At 40.5% G+C, this 16,374-nt stretch overlaps 1 protein-coding gene and 1 long non-coding RNA gene across 3 annotated transcripts in view; one reads left to right on the top strand and one right to left on the bottom strand.

Moving 5' to 3' along the window:
- The window catches only part of LOC102903511 (cell adhesion molecule CEACAM1-like), a 179,374-nt gene that overhangs the window by 106,637 nt on the left and 56,363 nt on the right, over window positions 1-16,374 (top strand). Inside the window, exon 11 of one of the 2 annotated variants that reach the window (XM_076574112.1) lies at window positions 14,947-15,063. The exons of the other annotated variant lie outside the window; for it this stretch is intronic. The gene's annotated coding sequence lies outside the window, so the exon portion shown is untranslated. The remainder of the gene's footprint in view (window positions 1-14,946; window positions 15,064-16,374) is intronic. 2 annotated transcript variants of the gene reach the window in all.
- The window catches only part of LOC143273868 (uncharacterized), an 80,282-nt gene that overhangs the window by 38,366 nt on the left and 25,542 nt on the right, over window positions 1-16,374 (bottom strand). The gene's annotated exons all lie outside the window — the stretch shown is intronic.

Raw genomic sequence — 16,374 nt, 5'->3', positions numbered from 1 at the left:
CCCTCGCCACATAATAATCAAAACACTAAACACACAGAACAAAGAAAAAATATTAAGAGCCGCAAAGGAAAAAGACCAAGTAACATATAAAGGCAAACCCATCAGAATAACACCAGACTACTCAGTAGAGACTATGAAAGCTAGAAGATCATGGACAAATCTCATGCAGACACTAAGAGACCACGGATGCCAACCCAGACTATTGTACCCAGCAAAACTCTCAATCACCATAGGAGGAGTACACAAAATATTCCAGGATAAAACCAGATTTAATCAATACCTGTCCACAAACCCAGCCCTACAGAAAGCACTAGAAGGGAAAATTCAACCCAAAGAAGCTAAACACATCCATGAAAAATCAAGCAATAGATAATCCCACACCAACATACACCACAGAAGGACAACACAACCACAAAAAATAACAGGAATTAGCAATCACTGGTCATTAATATCCATCAATATCAATAGTCTCAACTCACCTATAAAAAGACATAGGCTAACAGAATGGATAAGAAAACAGAACCCATCCATCTGCTGCATACAAGAAACACACCTTAACTTCAAAGACAGACACTACCTCCGAGTAAAGGGCTGGGAAAAGGCCTTCCAAGCAAATGGACCTAAGAAACAAGCTGGTGTAGCTATCCTAATATCTAGAAAAAAAGGATGTTTCAAAAGAGAAGAAGTCTTGTGGCAATGCCTCAGTGGTCCAGGTAACTACCAGAACTCGGAAATCCGAGACGGAGACTAAGGCAGCAGAGACGAAACACATAGATGTACATACAGGAAATAATAAAGAAAAAGTCAGTAAATGTTGCGGGCCACAGGAATATATCATAAGAACTCAGCTGGTTATGGCAAAGTCACTACCTGGAGGGATCATGGAATTCCTCCAGAGGAAGCCAAATCCCAAGGAGTTTTTGGTGTTACTTGGCTTGTTATATATCAGCTGTCTTCTGTTATGAAAATCATGTGTGCCTTCATAGCTTTCCCAATTGACTTTTCCCTAAGAAGGACTAACAGTGTAACTGAGCACTCTCTGGACATACACATTCCAGGTAATTTGGAGAACAGCCTCAGGGAAAGGCTTTCTCTGGAATCAGATATCTCCCTTGGCCACTTTCAAGGACTACAGGAAACACCACCCAGGTGGGCGCCCATTGTTAGTCCCAGGTGGACTAACAATGATAACAGCCCACATGCAAGTCTCCTGATTTACGGTAAATTCCACAAGGAGACACCGCCTAGGAGAGGTGGACGTTAAGTAATAGCTTTACACAATTTAGCTCAGACCCTCCCTTTATATACCGAGACTTCCAGGGACAGGGGGAGAAGAGAAAAGAGAATGGAAGAACTAGATGGGTAAGAACTTGAGAGGAACGAGCTGAGATGGGGAAGAACTAGATTGAAGAGCTAAAAGAGAGGACTAGAGGAACGAGATGGAAGATGAGGAAGAGCCAGATGGGGAAGAACAAGATGAGGAAGAGCCAGATGAGAGAGAAGGAAACAGGAGAGGAGCTGATAGGGGAAAGAACTAGATAGATGTGAACCTAGAAGGGACAGAACTGATAGGGGAAAGAACTAGATAGATGTGAACCTAGAAGGGACAGAACTAGATGAAGGAATTAAGATAGAACTTAGAGGGGACAGTAGATAAATATAGAGAAATCAGGCAAGAAAGGAGCTAGACATGAGAACAGAACTGAAGCTGTGTATAAAGGATGTTATGCCAGAGGAATTAAAGCGAATGGACCAAAGAACTCTGTGTGCGTAGACTGATTTACCGACCTTAAAGAATAGATTCTCAGCTGGTTGATAGATCCTTCCGCGGACCCTGGAAAGGAGACTATTAGGGGCTGGACCCCAATAGTCCCCAACAAGTAAAGCCAAGAAGAACAAAAGAAAGGTGGATGCTGAAGCCCATCCGTCAGATGAGCCTGTGAACGAGGAACCAGTGACAAAAAAGAAAAAAAAAAGATGGAAAGCAAATCCAAAAATAGTACGGAGGTGCCAAAGGATGACAGCAAGACGGAAGAGACTAAGGGGGACAATAAAAAGCAAAATACTTCCATTAAAAAAGGTGCAAAGAAGAAACCTCAAAAAGGTAAATCAAGTGAGAAGGGCAGCAGACCTGCTCAGGAGATGCAGAAGGAGACAGCTCAGGCAGAGCCTCCTTCCATGGAACTGGCTCAGGAGGAGGTCTCTTCCGGTCCTGCGCTCACTCAGGTGGTGGTCACCCCTACAGGCTCTACTCAGCCCGGGCTTCCTTCTCCCATGGATATTGCTCAGACTGGGCCTGCTCAGATGGAGCTGCCTTCTCCCCTGGAGCCTCCTCAGAGGGAGCCGCCTCCTCCCCTGGAGCCTGCTCGGAGGGAGATGCCTTCTCTCCTGGAGCTTCCTCAGAGGGAGCCGCCTCCTCCCACGGAGCCTCCAAGATGGAGCAGCCTCTTCCCATGGAGCTTATTCAGATGAAACAGCCTCCTCCCATGGAGCCTGATCAGATGGAGCCTCCTCCTCCCATGGAGCCTGCTCAGAGGGAGCCACCTCCTCCCATGGAGCCTGATCAGATGGAGCCGCCTCCTCCCATGGAGTCTCAGCGGGGACATTGTCAGAAGAGGCTGCTTTGTCCTTTGGACCATGCTCAGGTGGAGGTTGCTCAGACAGGGCCTCTTCACATGGGATCTGTTCAGAAAGAGCCTCCTGCTGTCATGGAGCCACCTCTTCAAGTGAAATCAGTCACCAAAAGGTCTTCTCCCCGAAAAGAGAGTACCAAGGAGAAGTCGGGCATGCGGAGTAAGGTGGTGCGGCAGGAGCAAGTCCTTATTGAAGTTGGCTTGGTGCCTGTTAGAGATAACCAGCATCTGAAGGGAAGCAGGCGCGCACAGGATCTTCCAAAGGGAAACTCAAGAAGAGACGAGACACCTAAGGACCAAGAAATTGGCTCTGATGGGGAAGGAAATAAAATGGCCCCTCTCAAGAAAATGGGAACAGAGGAAGCTGGCAAGAGTCTAGCTATGCTTGCTTCTCCCAAGGAATCTACCAGTGTCTTATCCTCAGAACAAAACTCAAATGGGTCAGGTGGTGAAATGTTACATGCTAAGTGTCAGACTGGTTCAGCTGGGCTTTGTGAAATGGAAGTGGACACTGAGCAGAACCCAGACAGTGTCCCTGTGAAAGCCTCAGCACCCGAACCGGCGTCACCATTGCCTCCTGTCCCATCACCAACCATAACAACCTCGCCTCCTATCACTTTGGCTGAAAACGAGTCACCGGACATTGATGAAGACGAAGGCATCCACAGCCATGATGGAAGTGACCTGAGTGATAATATGTCCGAGGGAAGTGATGATTCTGGGCTGCATGGGGCTCGGCCAGTGCCACAAGAAGCAAGTTCAAAAAGTGGGAAGGAGGGGTTGGCAGTTAAAATAACCGAGGGAGAGTTTGTTCGTATTTTCTGTGATCGGTCTTTCAGAAAGGAAAAGGATTACAGCAAGCACTTCAATCGCCATCTGGTTAATGTATACTTCCTTGAAAAAGCAGCCGAGGGGCAGGAGTAGTGAGCCGGCTGGTGGAGGGCAGCTCATCACAGTTTGTAAGCAATGCCTCACTTTTAGTTTAAGGCAGTAGACACACACAAGCTCGCTTTAATTAGTGTCCAGTGCTGATTTTTAAGTGACATTATTTCCTTAGGACTGTATGTGTTACCTAGTGACTTGCAAAAACCTTAGCAAATCCTAGGGAGTTAATGTAAGAAAACAGATACTTAATCTGTTAGCTTGTGCAGTGCAGTGAAGAAAGGCGGGATGGTAGGTGACATTCTCCGGGGTGTCTACCTGTGTGGAACCGGTCGGGTGTTCTGCCCTTTTCACTTCACTTGCTATTTTTAGTTCCTTGTTTAGGCTGATAAAAATTGGCGTAGCAAATTACTTGAAGAATTTGCCTGCTTTATATAAATAAAGTTAGCACTTTAAGGTTTCTTTAGAGACGAGAAAAGACATTTAAATTGAAGAAAAATTCTTTCAACAGTGGACATTGTATCTGTCCAGGTAATTGCTTCCTGACTTATGGTCGATATTTTGTGCTTCTATGTTAATCATTATGGAAAGTGATTTTTGGTGGGTTTTTAAATTTTTTTTATTTTGGTGCTTTACTGGCTTAAGATGTTGCACATGGCTTTTTGTTTTTCTTTTTTAATCTATGCAGTTAATTCCCCCCCTAGAGATAGCATTGTGTTTAATAGTAACACTTTATACATATATGCATGTTATTTTTTTTCTTTTTGGGGGTTACTTTTAGGCTTGTTTGCAAAAGGGCCATTTTTCTTTGCTGCAGTTGTCTTTTTTGCAGAACAATAGTGTGTGCAAGTTTATGAGCAATGGAACATGCAGGTTCAATCCATTGTTTTTATTTTTTTAATCTTAATCTCTTGATCTATGCCAGAAGCAGTTTCATGAAAATTATTTTGATGGTGAGCATATGTGTAATTCTACAGCTCTCTGGGTCTGGTTTTTGCAGTAAGCCACTAGATCCCATATTGAACACAATTTAATCTCAGTATCAGCCATTAGAGTTTTTTTACTTTGCTGTTTCTAGCTTATTTCTTACAGAGTGAGAAGTCATTCTTTGAAGAGTTTCTTTTTTCAATAGATGGTTGATGTTGGGATGGTTACTCAAATCAAGTGATGAGTGATCAACTCCAAGTCACCCTTGGAAATAGCAAATCTGTAGCCCAACATAATTATACTTTAAACTAGAGAATATCACTTGTGAGAAAACCACACATGGCTGATCTAGAGTGGAGTGCTGAGTTCTGGCAAACAGCTGCATCTTTCTTCCAGTGAGTACCTGAACAGGGCTGATGTGAATTATGTACAGTCCAGATTTTAAGAATCATACTTTCTCAGGGATCTCCACAAACTAGTGGGTGTCCTCGCTGCCCCTGTGAGACAGCCTCTGTACGGGAGAGGCCTCACGTGACTTTGTCCCTGGTGTTCCTCTGGGGACACCTGTGTGAGAAATTGCATGCTCCAGAACCAGCTCTCGTGTCCTTTGGCCAATGCCGGAGTGTGAAATAGTCCAACGTGGGATTTTTCTTACTGGTAGTAAACAAAGGATGATCCCAATCGAGAATCGTGACATTTTTTTTTTTTTTTTTGATGATGGTCATGTTCTGTTTTGAAATAACCTCTGTGTATTTCATTTATTTTCTTTTACCTGGCGATCTCTGAGCAGGCTTCAGATTTTGGCAGTTGATGAAAGATACGACAAGCATTAATGTGTGGGTGAAAAGCTTGGTGAAATTCTGAGTGAAGTTTTAGTTAAAGTTGGTTGAACTTGGGATTGACTGGGAGGCCAAAGATTTAAAAAGCAGAAGATTCTCTCAAGACACAAGTTGTGTGATAATAGTGTGTTTTGTGTGTGTGAATGAGAATTTGTAAATGTTGAATTCTAGGCTCCGACAATCATTGTCAGTGCAGATCAAGCTGCAAGTATTTATGTTTTAAAACTTAAATTATAAAGCTAGTTACGTCTTTCTAACAACTAGTTTTAATGTTTATGAGCATATTTTACCTACATTACCTTTTCAGGATGTTGAGAAAGATGCATCACAAGCACAGGCTGGAGGCTGGCGGCTAGATGGTTTTGAGGAAGAGGTCTTGGTGGACTCTTTCATAGAGCAAAGGGGAAGCAATGCCTTCTGGGAAATGAGCTAAGTTTTAATCTAGTCTTTAAGATTAGAAGTCAAAAACAAAAATATTAAGGAAATGAAAACCTAATTGATCTTTGAAGTATTTTTATGTGGAATTGAGTGGGACTTTTGAGGCCTTTCTTCCAGAAAACAAGGACTTGGTTGTCAGGCCTATATTAGGCCTAAACCTTGGTGCCATGTAGTTGTACTTAAATCATTTCAATGGAAAGTGTCTTAGTGATTGGAACTTCTAGTGCAGTTTGGAGTTCTTCCATTTGAAAAATCCCATATTTGCATGGGATTGTTTGAATCTTGTTTTCTAGTCCCTCCCCATCACCACCCTCATAGTCTGAAGGTAGATTTTTCTCTTGATAAAGGAACAAAAAAAGTGAACATCTTGTTTGTAAATAGGTATCTAGTAACTAGTGGTAAACTTGAAATGGTAGAATTCTTTAAAGCCTAATTCTAGGTAGCCTTAGGAAAATGTATCTTAATTATTTTTGAACCTGTATTCACCTTGTTTTTTTCAAATATCTTAAGTTATATTTTCTTTTTCAGAGCTGCTTCTTAGTTGGGGCTACTTTTTTTTTTTAATTGAGGCGTAATTTATGAAAGGGTATATTGTTTTGATGAGACTTTTTACAACTGTGGCTAAATGTCTTTCTTTAGTCTTCCAAGAAGGGCCATTTTACTTTTTTAGAGTTACTTTTTAATGTCATGAGGTCAACAACTTGGACTACTATGCATGTAAGTGCTAATGCAAATTAAAGCCCAAGTTGACCTCCAGCAGCAGTTCATTCTATGTTGACAGTGAGAGAACACTTTGCCTGTTAGGATACTGTTACTCGTGGACTGAAATGCTGAAGAAACTCCTCCCCCTATTTTGTTTTTTGCAAAAATCAAGGTATATTCTAGGGTTTCCTGGTTGACCTCAACAGATAAACTGAGATGATAGTCTTAGTTCAGAAATGATCTGAATGTAGATTTACAGTCTACGCGTACAGCTGGCTAAGTGAGATCACTTTCACAGTTCTGCATGTATCCCATCGGCTCCCCATTAGTCACTGAACTCTTAAAACTGGTATTGTAACATTATCACAATGTTTTGTGCCAATTTTATAAACTTTACAGTGCAATATGTGTTCCTTTTCTGAGGCAAACCAAAGGTATATTTCTCGAGGTTCTGCTGCTATCAGCAGCGTTGATGGAGGATTTTTTTATACATTTGTAATAGATAGAAATAAACCAGAAAAAAAGGAAGAAAAAAAAGTGGTGGAGGAAAAAGTGAACACTGCAAGAATACTCAAAAGGGCTGAGAGTTGCAAACACCAAGAATGGCTTTGCATAGTAAATGGAATAGAACAGCTCTGAACTATAGCTTACTTTTCCTGGTTTGGTCTGACAGAATGATTGAATGCTTTTGTACAAAAATCAGAGCCTTAAAAACAAGGATTTGGTGTCTCGAAAAATCAAAAAAAAAGAAAAACAACAACAAGATCAGCTGAGGAGTTGACAAATGAACAAAAAGTGACCTGAGAACACAGAAGAAGGCGCTACCCAGACACCAAACCAGATCACCAGAATCATAAGTATATAATTCACTGATCGAAATCAGCTGCCCCTGAAGAAATAGCCCAAAAGCACCAATTTAACCAAGAACCCCTACTAAACCAAGACTAAAAATTAGAACAAGAGAGGCACTCTCAGACACAGACACCACCTGCACCTCACAGAGGAAGAGATGCGTAGGTGCCAGTGCAAAAATACAGGCAACAACATAAAGACCTATATGGCAACATCAGAACCTAGTGATTCTACACCTGCAAGACCTAAACATACCATGACAGAAGAAACAGAAGAAATCAACCCTAAAAATGACATTAAGAAGATGATAGAGGCCCTTAAAGAAGAAATAAAACATTCCCTCAATGAGGAAATAAAAACTTTCCTTAAAGAGGAATTGAAAAACTACCTTAAAGAGGAAATAAAAACTTTCCTTAAAGAGGAAATAAAAAACTCCCTTAAAGAGGAAATAAAAACTTCCCTTAAAGAGGAAATGAAAAACTCCATTAAAGAGGAAATAAAAAACTCCCTTAAAGAAATGGAAGAAAAAACGAACAAAAAATGGGAAGAAATCAAAGAAAGCCAAGAAAAAGCAATTAAACAGATGAAAGAAACATTCCAAGATCTGAAAAATGAATTTGAGACAATAAAGAAAACACATGCTGAGGGAATGCTGGAAATAGAAATCCTGACAAAACGAACAGGAACTACAGAAACAAGCATAACCAACCGATTGCAAGAGATGGAACAGAGAATCTCTGACACTGAAGACACGATAGAGAAAATAGATTCGTCAGTCAAAGAAAACAATAAAGACAAAAAAGTCATAACAAAAAACGTCCAGGAAATTTGGGACACCATGAAAAGACCAAACCTAAGAATAATAGGGATAGAAGAAGGAGAAGAATACCAACTCAAAGGCACAGAAAATATATTCAACAAAATCATAGAAGAAAACTTTCCTAACCTAAAGAAAGAAATACCTATGAAGATACAAGAAGCTTACAGAACACCAAATAGGCTGGATCCAAAAAAAAAGTCCCCTCGCCACATAATAATCAAAACACTAAACACACAGAATAAAGAAAAAATATTAAGAGCTGCAAAGGAAAAGGACCAAGTAACATATAAAGGCAAACCCATCAGAATAACACCAGACTACTCAATAGAGACTATGAAAGATAGAAGATCATGGACAAACCTCATGCAGACACTAAGAGACCATGGATGCCAACCCAGACTATTATACCCAGCAAAACTCTTAATCACCATAGGCGGAGTAAACAAAATATTCCAGGATAAAACCAGATTTAATCAATACCTGTCCACAAACCCAGCCCTACAGAAAGCACTAGAAGGGAAAATTCAACCCAAAGAAGCTAAACACATCCATGAAAAATCAAGCAATAGATAATCCTACACCAACATACACCACAGAAGGACAACACAACACAACCAAAAAAATAACAGGAATTAACAATCACTGGTCATTAATATCCATCAATATCAATGGTCTCAACTCACCTATAAAAAGACACAGGCTAACAGAATGGATTAGAAAACAGGACCCATCCATATGCTGCATACAAGAAACACACCTTAACTCCAAAGACAGACACTACCTCCGAGTAAAGGGCTGGGAAAAGGTTTTCCAAGCAAATGGACCTAAGAAACAAGCTGGTGTAGCTATCCTAATATCTAATAAAATAGACTTCAAACTAAAATCAATCAAAAGAGACCAGGATGGACATTACATATTCATCACAGGAAAAATCCACCAAGATGAAGTCTCGATTCTAAACATTTATGCTCCAAATACAAAAGCACCCACATTCATAAAAGAAACACTACTAAAGTTTAAAACGCACATCAAACCCCACACATTAGTAGTGGGAGATTTTAACACACCACTCTCACCAAAAGATAGATCTACCAGACTGAAACTTAACAAAGAAATAAAGGACCTAACAGATGTTATGACTCAAATGGACCTAATAGATATCTACAGAATATTCCATCCTAACACAAAAGAATATACCTTCTTCTCAGCACCCCATGGAACCTTCTCAAAAATTGACCACATGCTTGGACACAAAACAAATCTCAACAGATACAAAAAAATTGGAATAACCTCCTGTATTTTATCAGACCACCATGCCTTAAAGTTAGAACTCAATAACAACAAAAATTATAGAAAACCCACAAACTCATGGAAACTGAATAATACCCACCTGAAACATCAATGGGTCAAGGAAGAAATAAAGACAGAAATTAAAGAGTTCCTAGAATTCAATGAAAATGAAAGTACAACATACCCAAACTTATGGGACACTATGAAAGCAGTGCTAAGAAAAAAATTCATAGCTCTAAATGCACACATAAAGAAGATGGAGCAATCCCATACCAATGAATTAACAGCACAACTGAAAGCTCTAGAACAAAAAGAAACAAACTCACCCAGGAGAAATAGACGCCAGGAAATAATCAAATTGAGGGCTGAAATCAACGAAATAGAAAACAAGAGAACAATACAAAAAATCAATGAAACAAAGAGTTGGTTCTTTGAAAAAATCAACAAGATAGACAAACCACAAGCCAAATTAACCAAAAGCCAAAGAGAGAACACCCAAATTCACAAAATCAGAAATGAAAAGGGAGACATAACAACAGACAATGAGGAAATCCAGAGAATCATCAGATCATACTTCAAAAACCTGTACTCCACAAAAATGGAAAACCAGGAAGAAATGGACAATTTTCTGGATAAATACCAAATACCAAAATTAAATCAAGACCAGATAAACCATTTAAATAGACCAATAACCCCTAAAGAAATAGAAACAGTCATCAAAAGTCTCCCAACTAAAAAAAGCCCAGGACCAGATGGTTTCAGTGCAGAATTCTACCTGACTTTCAAAGAAGAACTAATACCAATCCTCTTCAAAGTGTTCCACACAATAGAAACAGAAGGAACACTACCAAACTCTTTTTATGAGGCTACAATTACCCTGATACCCAAACCACACAAAGATGCAACAAAGAAAGAGAACTACAGACCAATCTCCCTCATGAACATTGATGCAAAAATACTCAACAAAATATTGGCAAACCGAATCCAAGAATACATCAAAACAATCATCCATCACGACCAAGTAGGATTCATCCCAGGGATGCAAGGATGGTTCAACATACAGAAATCAGTCAATGTAATACACCATATAAACAAACTGAAAGAAAAAAACCACATGATCATCTCCCTAGATGCTGAAAAAGCCTTTGACAAAATCCAACACCCCTTCATGATAAAGGTCTTAGAAAGAATAGGAATACAAGGAACATTTCTAAACATAATAAAAGCAATTTATAGCAAGCCAACAGCAAACATCAAATTAAATGGAGAGAAACTCAAAGCGATACCACTAAATTCAGGAACAAGACAAGGCTGTCCACTCTCCCCATATTTATTCAATATAGTACTAGAAGTTCTAGCTAGAGCAATAAGACAACAAAAGGAGATCAAAGGGATACAAATTGGCAAGGAAGAAGTCAAACTTTCACTATTTGCAGATGATATGATAGTATACATAAGTGACCCCAAAAACTCTACCAGGGAACTTCTACAGCTGATAAACCCCTTCAGTAAAGTGGCAGGATACAAGATCAACTCAAAAAAATCAGTAGCCCTCCTATACACAAATGATAAAAGGGCTGAGAAAGAAGTCAGAGAAACATCACCCTTTACAATAGCCACAAATAATATAAAATACCTTGGGATAACACTAACTAAACAAGTGAAAGACCTTTTTGATAAGAACTTTAAATCTCTAAAGAATGAAATTGAAGAAGATATCAGAAAATGGAAGGATCTCCCATGCTCATGGATAGGTAGAATTAACATAGTAAAAATGGCAATCTTACCAAAAGCAATCTACAGATTCAATGCAATCCCCATCAAAATCCCAACACAATTCTTCACAGACTTGGAAAGAAAAATACTCAACTTTATATGGAAAAACAAAAGACCCAGGATAGCTAAAAGAATCCTATACGATAAAGCAACCCTTGGAGGCATCACCATCCCGGACCTCAAACTCTACTATAGAGCTATAGTAATAAAAACAGCTTGGTACTGGTATAAAAACCGACATACGGACCAATGGAATCGAATTGAAGACCCTGACATTAATCCATGCACATATGAACACCTGGTTTTTGACAAAGGAGCCAAAACTATACAATGGAACAAAGAAAGTATCTTCAACAAATGGTGCTGGCATAACTGGATGTCAATATGTAAAAGATTACAAATAGATCCATATCTGTCACCATGCACAAAACTCAAGTCCAAGTGGATCAAAGACCTAAACATAAATCCAGTTACACTAAACTTAATAGAAAAGAAGATAGGAAGCACTCTTGAACACATTGGCACTGGAGACCATTTCCTAAATAAAACACCGACAGCACAGACCCTGAGCACAACCATTAATAAATGGGACCTCTCAAAACTGAGAAGCTTTTGCAGGGCAAAAGACACAGTCAATAAGACAAAAAGACAGCCAACAGATTGGGAAAAGATCTTCACCAACCCCACATCTGACAGAGGATTGATCTCCACAATATATAAAGAACTCAAGAAACTAGACATCAAAGCACTGAACAGTCCAATTAAAAAATGGGCTAAAGAGCTAAACAGAGAATTCACAAAACAAGAACTACAAATGGCTGAAAGACATTTAAAGAAATGCTCAACATCCTTAATCATCAGAGAAATGCAAATCAAAACGACTCTGAGATACCACCTTATACCTGTTAGAATGGCTAAGATCAAAAACACCAATGACAACCAATGTTGGAGAGGATGTGGAGCAAAGGGAACACTCCTCCACTGTTGGTGGGAATGTAACCTTATACAACCACTATGGAAATCAGTATGGCGGTTCCTCAGAAAATTAGGAATCGAACTACCTCAAGACCCAGCCATCCCACTCTTGGGCATATACCCAAAGAATGCTGATACATACCATAAAGATACATGCTCAGCTATGTTCATAGCAGCACTATTTGTAATAGCCAGAACCTGGAAACAACCTAGATGCCCATCAACGGAAGAATGGATGAAAAAAATGTGGTACATATACACAATGGAGTACTACTCAGCAGAGAAAAACAATGAAAGCATGAAATTTGCAGGCAAATGGATGGAACTAGAAAAAATCATCCTGAGTGAGGTAACCCAAACCCAGAAAGACAGTTATGGTATGTACTCACTCATTGGTGGATTCTAGATATAAAATGAACAATCAGACCACAACCCATAGAACCATAGAGGCTATATATATAGCATGGAGGTCCCTAGGACGACTGTGGCATATAATAAATTTCAGTTTTACTCAATTATTGAAAAAAAAATAGCCAAATGAATGGAAACACATGAACTATGAACCAAAGACTGAGGGGCTCCCAGCTGGATCAGGCCCTCTGAATAGGTGAGACAGTTGATTGGCTTGATCAGTTTGGGAGGCATCTAGGCAGTGGGACCAAGTCCTGTGCTCATTCCATGAGTTGGCTGTTTGAAACCAGGAACTTATGCAGGGACACTTGGCTCAGTCTGGGAGGAAGGGACTGGACCTCCCTGGACTGAGTCTACCAAGTCGATCACAGTCCTCGGGGGAGGACTTGTCCTGGAGGAGGTGGGAATGGAGGGTGGGCTGGGGGTAAGGGGAGGGCGTGGGAGGGGGGAGAATAGGGGAACCCATGGCTGATATGTAGAACTGAATGGTATTGTAAAATAAAAAATATATATCACAAAAAAAAAACAAGGATTTGGTGAGATTGTAAAATGGTGTGCCACTTTGGCAAAACAGTTTGGTTGTTGGTCAAAATGCAAAACATTGTTACTCTGTTACTCAACAATTCTACCCTTAGGAATATATCCTCAAACTACTGAAAATGTGCACCTATGAAACATGTACATGAAGGTTTACAGCAGTGTGTTGCTAATAGTAAAAAAGTTAAAACAACTCAAATAGCTATCAAATACTGGAGAGAAATAAAATGTGGCTTATTCATACAATAGAATATTATTAAGACATAAAAATGAATGAGAAACTGACAGATTAAATGACTTTGGTGAACCTTCATAATTTCATTTGTAGATCTTTCCATTTCTAATTTATAAATACATTTGGGGTTATAAATTATAAATGTACTGTCTCCTTTCAACATTGTATACTTCTATTTGATGATTTCTATGTCAAACATTATATGGAAATGTTTCCAAGTATTTTCTGTATTAACTGTGAATGAATAGAACAAAATAAATTGCCTGTGATGGAAAAAAAAGCAGAGAGCACACACCTGACACCCAGAGCATGCAGAATCTGAGGCCAGAGCCACCACAGGCTTTGAGAGCAAAATCCTAAGGGCCAGGTTCATGACTCACCTCAGACCACAGGATGGCCAGTGCTCTGGGCTTTCCAGGCATAATGCCCATGACTTGGAGGTAAATTGAGTTTTGTGACATACGGTAGTTACCATGGATGCACAAAGTCAGACAGGCCAATCATAGGGTACACATAGAATAACATATTGGAAGAGTTAGGTTGTGTTAAGCCCCCTTGGCCACTGTGACCAAGCTTCATGGTCATGCTCAGTTAGATGTGGCATGGGGCAAATGATCCACTTTTGGTAGGGGGAGGTGTAAGGACAAGGACAAACAATTCAGGAGAAAGTAAATAAAAGTGTGTCAACCACCCATCCAATGACCACTATGTACTATTACATTTTCTTTCCTGAGTATATTTTTTTATTTTTTGTGAGTGTGTCTCACATAGCCCAGGCTAGCTTCAAACTCAGTACATAACCAAGGATGACTTTGAGCTTCTCATCTTCCTGCGTGTATCATCATTGAACGAAGTCCTGGGGATCAAATACAGAGCTTTGTGCATACTAAGTAAGCTCTGCCTACAGAATTACACCCTAGTCCTCTAATCTTTACATTTAAATAAATATTTGTTGAATGGTTCTTAATTTCTTATACCTGAGACTGTACATGTGTCCAGGTGCACACACATGCATGCATGCATACCTTTGCTTCTCCTAGGAAGATATACATGCTTTGAACAGCACCAGGAGAAACACTTCTTAACAGGATGGTGTAGCAGGAATCTTAAAATATCCTATTAATGAAAAACCAAGCTGAAACCAGGTATTGGGGTAAATTCTGAAGATCAGAGAAGCAGATTAGCCACAGTATTAAACATAGAGGATAGGTAGTGGTAGCACATGCCTTTAATCCTAGCATTCCAGAGGCAGAAATCCCTCTGGATCTCTGTGAGTTCAAGGCCACATTGGAAACACTCAGGCATGGTGACTCACACCTTTCATCCCAGAAAATGAGCCTTTAATCCCAGGGAGTGAGGTTGAAAGCAGAAAGATATATAAGGTGTGAAGACCAGGAACTAAAAGCATTTGGCTGGTTAAGCTTTCAGGCTTTTGAGTAGCAGTACAGCTGAGATTCATTCTGGATGAGGACTCAGAGGCTTCTAGTCGGAGGAAACAGGATTAGTTGAGGATTTGGCAAGGTGAGGTAGCTGTGGCTTATTTTGCTTCTCTGATTTTCCAGCATTCACATCAATAACTGGCCTCAGGTTTGATTTCATTGATAAGAACTTTTCATATTCCTGCTACAGGATGGTGCTGAGATGGCCAGCTCAGAGATCTGTGAGGGCTGAGAGGGGCCTGGGATTAGCAGAGGAGATGGACCTGCAGTGAGAAAGCTGGAGTGGAGCCCTGACTCCCTAAAAAAGGTAACTATTCTCAACACATTGCTGCAACAGGGATACAAGTGAGGGTCCCTGGATAAAGACAGGCTGGTGGTGGCCCAACCGTCCACGTCAGAACCGTGTAGAATATGAGGTTTGTGTTACAGGTGGGTGAGAATGAGTCTGATAGAGAACCTGCAAACTCAATACCTTCCAATCACAAAATTTAAAAACTCTGAGAAGCTAACAGCACTTGCTGCTCTTCTGGAAGACCTGAGTTCAGTTCCTAGCACACACATCAGGAGGTTCACAGCTGCCTGCAGCTTCATATCCAGGGGCAATGATGCCCTCTGCTGGCTTCAATAGGAACACCACACACATGTGGCATACTCAGAGAGAAAGACAGACAGACAGACAGAGACAATGACACAGACTGAGAGACAGGAAGAAAAAAAGCCAATCTAAAATAAGAGAAAACAACCTCACATTTCCCGTTATAATTCAGGTTCTCACAACACAAGCCACCACCTTCTCACTGAGCAAGTTCAGGCATTCCCTGGGCTGATCTGCAGCCACAGTATGTCTGACATTGGGTCCTGTCCCAGTGCTGCTACCTCTTGGAGGATGACTGATAATCAGGACAGTCTTAGGATTTCTATTGCTGTGAAGAGACACCATGACCATGGAAACTGTTATAAAGAGAAACATTTGATGGGAGGGCTTATGGCTTAGAGATTCAGTCCATTATCATCACAGTGGAACATGGTAGCATGCAGGCAGACATGGTGCTGGAGAAGGATCTGAGATTTCTACAATTTTGTTCCAGAGGCAAAGGAAGTAAACTGACACACTGGGTATGTCTTTTGCATAGGAGACCTCAAAGTCTGCTTCTACAGTTACATACTTACTCCAACAAGGCCATATCTACTCCAACAAAATCAGACCCTAATAGTGCCACTCCCTGTGATCTTATGGGGGCCAAATACATTCAAACCACCGCATCCCACTTCCTGACCCCCATAAGCTTGTAACAATATCATAATTTAAAATATATTTAGTCCAAATTCAAAAGTCTCCATAGTCTACCACAAATCTACAATATTTAAAAGTGCAAAGGTCGAGACAGGCCCGGCGGTGGCCCGCAGAGACAGACAGGCCCGGTGGCAGTCCAAAGAGGCAGGTAGGCCTGACGGCGGCCCACAGAAATAGACAGGCCCGGCAGGGGTAGGCAGGCCTGGTAGAGGCAGACAAGGCCAGTGTGGAGGCAGGCAGGCCCAGCAGGCGGTGGCCGAAAAACAGTTGTAATAAAGACCAGAAACTGAGCTATTACCCGCTGAAGAGCTAGTGAAAATAAGC

Source organism: Peromyscus maniculatus, chromosome 1 (genome assembly GCF_049852395.1).
Source record: "Peromyscus maniculatus bairdii isolate BWxNUB_F1_BW_parent chromosome 1, HU_Pman_BW_mat_3.1, whole genome shotgun sequence".
Taxonomy (NCBI): Eukaryota; Metazoa; Chordata; class Mammalia; order Rodentia; family Cricetidae; genus Peromyscus; species Peromyscus maniculatus.
This window is presented reverse-complemented; position numbering and strand designations above follow the sequence as displayed.